The sequence below is a fragment of the Mesitornis unicolor genome, unplaced genomic scaffold (assembly GCF_000695765.1).
Source record: "Mesitornis unicolor isolate BGI_N332 unplaced genomic scaffold, ASM69576v1 scaffold43582, whole genome shotgun sequence".
NCBI lineage: Eukaryota > Metazoa > Chordata > Aves > Mesitornithiformes > Mesitornithidae > Mesitornis > Mesitornis unicolor.
In genome coordinates, this window is record NW_010169365.1 from 20,664 (window position 1) to 28,230 (window position 7,567).

The window sequence follows — 7,567 nt, forward strand, 5'->3', positions numbered from 1 at the left end:
CAAGGAGATAAACTTACTGCCCTGCGAAATGCCGTGGCATTAAGTGACCGGAGGAGGGCACAGGCCACCTACCAGCTCCCACAGCTGCACGGAGGAGATGCACGTGGATTTACTGGCAGGGAAAAGGCCTATGGAGTGTCAGGAATTTGTGTGTGTAATTAAGTGCACATGGACCCAGCAGAAGAATCAAACTAAATTAAGCTGGGGAGGAAGGTGTTGGGCATTAGTACATAAAATGAAGTGCTATCAAATAAAATATTAAATTTGGCAGTGAGCTAGTGCACGTAAAGCCCAGGGACAACAATGGCATATCCATCAACGTGGCCTTTGGGGTGCTCACCTGGTCCCAGGGCTTTCCTGCAATGTGTGCATCACTATTTGGGTTAAACAAAATCACCAGTTATCGGCCAACCAGGACCGGTGCAGGGGTTGGTGATCACACAGGTGCCAGAAGATTCAGAGGTGAAAACAGCTTGCCAAAGGTGGATCCTGACCACCTTAAGGCCTGGAGTAGACTGAGAAAGGGTCATTTGATCTGTGACCTGCGAAGGCTTTGCTTGGATGCTGTGATCTTACAGATCACTTACAGGCTGGAAGGGAATTCAGCAGGCCAGCTGCTCCCTCCCCAAAAGTGGTGCAGGATCAAGCACACCTAGGGCGTCCTCCAGAACACTGATAAAACTTGTTCTTGAAGCCTCGTTCTCACTGCGCTGACACAGCTCACCTGGAGAAGTGTTTTCCTGCAATCTGCTGTACATCTTCCTTGCCGTGGTTTAAGTCCTCCTGAGCTGACACAGAAAACAAAGTGATCGTAATCCTCTTCCTGACAACTTCTCACACATCAAAAAAATCCTTCAGCATATAGACTCTGCATGCCCTCTCTTTGCTACAGTAAACAACCCCAATCTCCTTCACTTCTCCTTGTGGTCACATTTGCTGGTGAAGGTCTTTCCCCCTCCAAACGGCCAACGTGCCGTTGGCAGGGACATTTGCCAGCTCAGGTCCCCTTTTACCATCTTGCACTTCAGAACAGAGTCAAAACCATGAACTAACTGTTGACTTTGGTTAATGATAAATGGACAAATGGACTATTTTGAGTGGACTTAAACTTCAGTAAAACACTGCAGAGCACACAGCTACTCGCTTGGTTTGGTACCGTCGGTCCCTCAGCCCCTGAGTGAGCTCTGTCACCCTCCCTCATCCCACCCACGCAGTACCAGGGCTGTTTGGGACAGGCAGCCAGGCTCTCCCAACCTCCGACACTCACCCATCCTCACCATCACCTTCCTCCAAGCTACAACCTCGTATTTTGACATTCAGGCAAGCAAGAATCTAGCAGGGAGGTTGGACTGGATGATCTTTCGAGGTCCCTTCCAACTCCTAATATTCTGCGATTCTGTGAAAACAGTTGTGAGAGGAGCCCAGGGTGCAGAAGCCAGACTGAGCAGTAATTCTCCCTTCTCATCCCCTGCACACACCCCTGGGTCAGGATTCTCCAAGGCCCAGGATGTCCTCTCCTCCAGCAGCAGCCTTTCTGCTCTCCTTTCAGCTCTTCTCATTCCAAAAAACCCATACACTGTATAGAGCACAAGGATAAGGTTTCTCCATGATTAGTCAAAAAGTTACACTGCATGAAGCCCCAGGGAACGAACACAGACAGATTGGGCATTCTGCACTTATTTTATGACTCCTTTTTGAAATAGAAATCACTTATACGTAGCTCCTGTGAACAGAAAAGTTCTGGTCCCTGCACTGCTGCTTGCACGCTCACCGTAAGAGGGTGTCAAGAGCCCTGGACAACCCCGCTGCTCAGCTGCTAAAACCATGCGCTTTCTCTCTGAGTACGACTCTGGTCCAGGCGGCCACTGCTGCGTGTGACATGTGGCACTGCCAAGACAAATGGAGCCAAAGTAAAATAAACAGAGCAACTGCAAGCCCATTAGTCATACAAGGAGTGCTGCTCCAACCGCAAAACTCTTTGTTTCCGTAAGAAAAAAGTTTCTCTAGGTTTTGAAGTTGCTGTAGGGATTGCAGAGAAGCAAAATATCATCTCGACAGATGCAACCACATACACATGATTCACTTCTTAAGACATCGTTCTGTCATGACACTGCACCCCAGCTAAAATAGAGAGACAAGTTAGATGGGGGGCACAGAATGGGCTCTGCAGGGCTGCTATACATGCCATGATGTGTTCCCAGTCTGTCCCAGCAGCAGGGGCCGATCCTCCCTTTGCCAGGTGAAAAGCACACACCAAGACTGAGAAACTTGCTGTTCAAAGGTCAGCTCTTTAAAGCACGTCCAAATCCGTGTATTGCCTCAGCCTGCTCCGGTGTTTGCTGTCCTGCCCCTGCGCCCAGGGATGGCAGAGGAAATCCAGCTGGTTACCTCCAGCAGAACCAGGAATACTCCTGGTGATTTCTGGCCCCAGCCCACTAAGAGAGAGCCCCTATGCCTGGATCCTCTTCGAAACCAGCACCTGAGCCCAAAGAATCCAGAATTACCAAATGCTCCAAGGCTGTGGAGCGGAGGGAGGGCACTGGCTAGCGCAGCAGAGACATCATCTGGTTAGACCTTGCAGGAGCAGGGACAGCAGCTCTGCTTTGAGGTGTTCAGAGCCAAGCTGCTGTCTGGTAGCAAGCCAGTAACCACGGTATGTATATTTGATGGCAAGGTGGGTATACTTAGCAGGGAATAATATGGCTAGAAGGAGAGAGGGGCAGACATACATGAGTGTTTTCTCACAGACTTACCAGGATGTGCTAGAAAAGCTTTGTCTGCAGGCCCAGGGGTAAAAAGCCAACCCCTGCCCCAACCATTCTCACTGGAGGTTTTCCCAGGCCTTTTCAATGACCTCCCCAAGCAACACACACTCCTTTCATTAGCCTCAAGCTTCCAGAACGGTTGCTAATGTCTGACCTAAACCTCTGCTGTTGCAATGTTAATTCTTGCCCTATCCCCAGAGAACAATTTACCCCCTTCCTCCCTGCAGCATCATTGCAGACGGTTGCAGACTGCCAGCACGCTGCCCCATCTCTAGGCTATGTTCAACTTGCCTGCAACTTGTACTATGACTACAAATGTACATATTACATTCACATTTCATTACTTCTGCCTATGCATCCTTCTTTGTGCTTCTTCTTGCTGCTACCCTGTATTATTTCTGTTTAAGTTCCAGTTCATCATTTGAAGCATTAATCAATGTATCGATTAGCTCAAAGAACCATGACAGGATGGCAAGGACCCATCACAATGGATTTCTTGATCATTTCAGCTCAGTCTTGGCATAAGACATAGGGGTAGCACCTATTCAGTCCAGCTCGCCTATCCCAAACTTTGCCGTGGCAAAAAGAAGGCACTAAACTCCATCCTGCTGCCCTACAGCACAGCCGGAGCTGAGGCTTCTGGTTATACGGTGTCACTGCTCCAGGAGATTATGGTTAAACCCCTGTAAATCTGAATTTCAACTCTGTCTGCTGGATTTGCAGAGATTAACTGCAAAGCACCTTAGCTCTTCCTTTGAGCTGGAGTTTCATTATTGCAGGGTTTAAAATTCCAAAAAGGCACTGAAATTGGACAGCCTGACCACCTCCTTAATAACCTTCAACTGTGAAATTATCTAAGCCAATTAACTTTGCAGGAAAAAGGAGCTCAGCTGGTGTAAAAGCAGTCTCCAAGCTGCAAGAGCAGCTGCACACATGGTTGTCTCCTAAAACCTACCATAATCTGGAGCCAGGATGTATCTGCATGGGAATGCTCAGGGTGCAGTTGGTGTCTATCACCTTATTTCACGTATCTCAATTTCCCACTTTGCTTCTGAGAAAAGCAGTGCCATAAGACAAGAAATTGAGATTTTATTCTTAATGGCATGTAGGATCTAGCACGACTGCATCTAATTCTGGTACACAAGGATTGCTTTTTGGAAGAACTTTCCTTATGATCACTTTAGTTTGTTGGTTTTAATGTCAGGAGCTTTTACTTCAAGGGAAGACCTGACCCTGAGGACTGAGGGAGTCTGTTCTCTGGGATAACGCCGCCAACTGCTGACTGGATGAAGGTCTGCAAACCAACAAGGCTAAGGCTGACTGCACAGCACTGTGCAGAGCCAGGAACAAGCAGAAGAGATGTTGGCAGCAGCTTTCTTAAAACCAAGAAAAACAAGTAAGGCTGAAATAGGGGTGAACAAAACCAAACATCAGTAGACCCAAAGCAGTTTGTAGGTGTGCTGGTCCCAGTATGCCCATTCCACAGCTGGGAACGTGGGCACACTCAAGCCAGGACCAGACTGGGGCTCTCCAAGCCTGCACCGCACCAGATCACCACCATCACCACTTATCAGGGGTTCGGCAGCGCTGGGGAACGCGTCTGGAAAAAATGAAGAGCGCACCCATAAAAAAAAAAAAAAGGGAAGCAGAGCTACAAAAGCAGAGCAGTGGCAAATAAAGGGTTGCTGAGCAATGCAACGGAGTTTAAACACTTGGTTTCCCTGGGATAACTATGTGGGGAAAGAGCTTAATAGCAGCCAAGTCAGGAAACCAAGCTTTCTAGGGTCAAGAGCAGTATTTCTAACAGAAGCGCTGTTTGTCCTGCAGCATTAAAACAAAAGCAGGCTGCTATTTAACATGCGAAGCACTGCCTGGCATTCAAAACACCTTCAAGCAATTTGCTTTAATGTAGCTACTTCCTAGCACTTAGAAATGTGTTTAAGAAGGAAGCAGGGAAGCAGCAAGTTTGCAGAACAGCAGGTGACAACGTCAGTGAATCAACCTGGTGCTAGCTACATGATCAGATCTGGAATTACAGCTTTAATTCTGACATTTTTGCATGCTTTTGACACAAAGCCATTGTACAGCCACAATTCTACTCTGACAGGTGATGCTCCAACAGGAGCTTTTAAGCTTTTATTCGTGTAATTAAAGAGCCAGACTCACTATGTGGGAATAACAAAGGGAGGCTACAAAATGCCACTGAGAATAGCAAAACCAACAATCTCCATTGTAGTTTATTTGTATAAATGCAAACTTACATGTAGGATAAGCACTCCTTAACTGCACAACTACAAACTGAGTTGGTGCTAGTCAAATAGGAGTTAAATATTAACCATTCTGGAGGAGGCAAAACTAAAACCCACTTTAGCATCCTTTTCTTTTATGCTGTAAAACTAATAACCATAAACTGTGGTCCTCAGGTTTCTCCTGTGCTTCGAGAGGAGCACTCAACCAGATCTTAAAACCACACGATTTTAAATTATTAATCCAAACACCTCTTACTCTCTCGGACCAGAAATACAGCACTTGCTTTGGGAGAGGTGGTTGGCTGACTTTAGATGAGTGAATACAGCCTGGTATAACATACCCTAGCAAACAAGCAATCAGAGCTACATTAGGAAAGCCTGCAGTCCAAACTTCTCTTAATTTTACCTCTACTCCCAGTTTCAGTTCTACCACGATTTGCTGTACCTCAGCACTCGGACAAATACCCATTCTTCAGGAAAAAGTTACACTTTCCTACCGATTAAGAGAGGTAGTTCACTCTACTCTTTGAAGAGCAGGCGACTTCCAGTTACTTCACATCTATTATGAAGAAACAGGATTTTCACAGGCTCTCACTCAACTACATTGTGGGAACTACCAGGGAACCAGTGTTTGCAATTACAGAGAAAAACCACGAAGCAAGCAGCCCCCCAGCCATTCTAAAAGAGGAAAGCAAATACATAGAAATGCATTAAAACCCAGCATCTCACATTTCTTAATGAAGCTTTCTATTTTTAGCCACCTCACTTCTTGGGCCCCGATAATTTTGGCATTCTTGAGTTTGGCAATGCAATACTTGTGCTGTTTTATTTAGGCCAGTGTCACTCAAATTTGGACAGCAACTATGTATCGAGCTTTCAAAGGCTCTGTATCTTGTGGATCACTTCACTGTACCTCCTGTTAGTTCTTTATTCAGGCTTTACCTGCTGCTCATTTATTAAAGAATTTGGGGGATATTTTGCTCTTCTTTTCAATGCTCCCTTATGAGGTCTTTTTCCTGTTCTTTTTTTAAACGGGATACTTCTATCTATGATTTTGCAGTGCTTTTGACCTGCCAGTCCTCTTCTTTGAATCTCTGAGGGAGAAAATGAGGTAAATTCATGGCAATCTACGGCACCCTGGCAAGCCTATGCCACCATCTCTGTTCTGCTACATCAAAGGTATAGAAAACCTGCATCAGCAAATAACTGGTAACGCTGTAATATACTCTCCCACCTGTTTTCTTCCTCCACCTCCTCCCTCTTGCCTTTCCAAAACTTTTTTCTGATTTTAGAGCAAATTCTGGCCTAGCGCTTTGAATTCACGCAGCCAAAATACAACAAGGCAGAAGCCCATCAGCAAGTGCACCCCTTGGGACTCGCTGCTGCAACTCCGGCAGAAAGCTCAGTGCTGCAGCGCTGTGCATATGAGAGCATCCGCACCATCATGGTGGAGGATTTGGGCAGTGACCAGCCCTCGACCCCCTCCCAGGAAAACACCTGATCAGACCCCAGCACGGCTTTACCTTCAGGCCCTTGCTTATTTCTCGGTTCGAGCTGAGGTGCAGATGATGGAGAACTGCTCAGAGCCTGGAATCCCACATCCCATCCCTGCCACATCCCACCAGACCCTGGGTGCACATCCTGAAACCCAAACAAACTCAGCTCTATCCCAGGGAACAAACCTCCCAGTCTGCTTATCCATAGGAATGCAAGGTGCTGTCAGTGCGTGCAGTCACACATGAACATTTCGACTCCAACCCCTCCTTGGAACAAATAAAGAAATCAGTGTCTGTTGCTTTTCCCTTCAGGGAAAGCTGCAATTTACATCACTTCCACAAGTGCACACAGCAAGGCCAGCGCTGTTAGGGGTGCTGGGACACGGACTGGAAACTGAACCGAAAGCACAAAAGACAAATTTTTACATGGCTTAAAAGGAAACAGTTAATTGTTTCTTTACGCCATAAGGCAGCAGCAATCTCAAATTACTTTTTTCTTAAGAAGCCAGACATTTAAAGACATTGAGTGGCATGACCACCACCAAGAAGCTGAAATAGCTAACTAAGCTTTTACCCTAATGTCCAGCCCTAAGCACCGAGCCCACTCTCTCCTTGTTGGACTATGAGGAAGCAAGTTTGCTGCTGGCAAGAGTCAGGTGTCCTAGGACAAGGGAGATGTTTTCCATTTGGAAAAGACTAAATGTAGGGAATAGCCTTCCTTTGCACAATCGGCTTCAGCACAGCTATCCCTACCACCACCACATCATCTGCTGGGCCTCTTTTGGCTTTTCCAAGGCGAATCATCATGGATAAAGCCTCCAACAGCAAGACGCAGTCCAGCATCTGGGTACAAAATGCTGCTCCTTACCCAGCACACCTCACCACCAGCCCGTTGCGACTCTGATTTGGAAAAATCAACTGTCGCCTGAAGCAAGAAAAAGTAACAGGAAAGCTGTGCTTCCAGCAGCCTGATTGCTCCTGCGTGCATCAACGGGAGGTAAAACCACCAGGTAATTTTTACGCAGCTCATGCTATTCACCGCTTTACTTCCACGCCA